Genomic DNA, 1,813 nt, shown 5'->3' with positions numbered 1-1,813 from the left:
CATGGTGAAACCCCGTCTCTACTAAAAATACAAAAATAAAAATAAATAAATAAATTAGCCGGGCGCGGTGGCGCGTGCCTGTAGTCCCAGCACTTGGGAGGCCAAGGCGGGTGGATCACTTGAGGTCAGGAGTTCGAGACCAGCCTGGCCAACATGGTGAAACCCCATCTCTACTAAAAATACAAAAATTAGCCAGGCGTGGTGGCACATGCCTGTGGTCCCAGCTACTTGGGAGGCTGAGGCACGAGAATCGCTTGAACCCAGGAGGCAGAGGTTGCGGCGAGCTGAGATTGCACCACTATACTCCAGCCTGGGCGACAGAGTGAGACTGTGTCTCAAAAAAAAAAAGGAAAAGAAAAATAAAAAGGTTAACAAGAGGGCCGGACACAGTGGCTCATGCCTGTAATCCCAGCATTTTGGGAGGCCAAGGGTGGGCGGATCACCTGAGGTCAGGTGTTCGAGACCAGCCTGACCAACATGGAGAAACCCTGTCTCTACTAAAAATACAAAATTAGCCGGCATGGTATTACATACCTGTAATCCCAGCTACTCAGGAGGTTGAGGCAGGAGTATCTCTTGAAGCCGGGAGGCAGAGGTTGTGGTGAGCCGAGATTGCGCCATTGCACTCCAGCCTGGGAACAAGAGCGAAACCCTGTCTCAAAAAAAAAAAAAAAAAAAAGTTAACAAGAAAAAATACAAATTCAGAGGTCTGGTATTGATGTTTAAAAAAGGGAACTGCTTAAGCATTTCTATTTATTTGAACATCAATCTTGGCCATTCAGCTGCATGTTGTTCATTATCCGGCAGACTCTCTCAGCCACCTCTGGGGACGTAAACTTAACCACACCGCACCCCTTGGACTTCCCGTTCTCCATTTCGATGTCAGTGTACAGCATGTGGCCATACTCGTTGAATTTGTCCTTTAGCATCTTCCATGTAAAATTGAATGGGAGATTTCTTACAAATATTTGGCATGCCTTCCTGGCCATGCCCAGGAGCATGGTCTCCTGCTCCACCAAGGGAACCTGCAAAGCTTCCAAAGTTGCCACACTCCATACCGATGGCATGGTCAAAGCTGGCACCGCCACTGCCACACATGGCCAGGCCCATGCACGTGAGGCTCTTGGCACCCATGTGCTCTAGGCCAGTGACCATGTGATCCATCATGGGGCCCATGTGCTCCAAGCCAGCCTCCATGCCTGCAAGCACCATGTGCTCCATGTTCAGGCCCACGCGTTCGATGGCAGGGCCAATGTGCTCCACGCCAGAGCCCATGTGCTCTATGGTCTGGCCCACATGGTCAATGGGAGCAGCCATGCGCTTGAGGCTGAAGCCCATGACACCTGGATAATTTATTAAAAATTTTTGTACAGACAGGATCTCACTATATTGTCCAGGCTGGTGCACCTTTTTTTTTTCCTTAAGCGTAAATTGGCCGGGCGCGGTGGCTCAAGCCTGTAAACCCAGCCCTTCAGGAGGCTGAGATGGGTGGATCACAAGGTCAGGAGATTGAGAACATCCTGGTTAACATGGTGAAACCTCGTCTCTACTAAAAATACAAAAAATTAGCCAGGTGTGGTGGCACACACCTGTAGTTCCAGCTACTCGGGAGGCTGACGCAGGAGAATCACTTGAACCCGGAAGACGGAGGTTGTAGTGGCCCAAGATTGCACCACTGCACTCCAGCATGGGCGACAGAGCGAGACTCCATCTCAAAATAAATAAATAAATAAATAGTAAATTTATTTATTCAACACAGGTTTATTAAGTACCTATTATATGCCAGGTGCTTTTCTAGGCACTGGGCACATGG

At 49.0% G+C, this 1,813-nt stretch overlaps 1 pseudogene; it reads right to left on the bottom strand.

Annotated features, from left to right (window-relative positions):
- Positions 1 to 739: 739 nt before the first annotated feature.
- On the bottom strand, positions 740 to 1,338 carry LOC469091 (heterogeneous nuclear ribonucleoprotein M-like; annotated as a pseudogene).
- Positions 1,339 to 1,813: the final 475 nt, after the last annotated feature.

Source organism: Pan troglodytes, chromosome 20, assembly GCF_028858775.2.
Source record: "Pan troglodytes isolate AG18354 chromosome 20, NHGRI_mPanTro3-v2.0_pri, whole genome shotgun sequence".
NCBI lineage: Eukaryota > Metazoa > Chordata > Mammalia > Primates > Hominidae > Pan > Pan troglodytes.
Note: the sequence above shows the minus strand (reverse complement) of the source record. Positions and strands in the feature narration are given on the sequence as shown.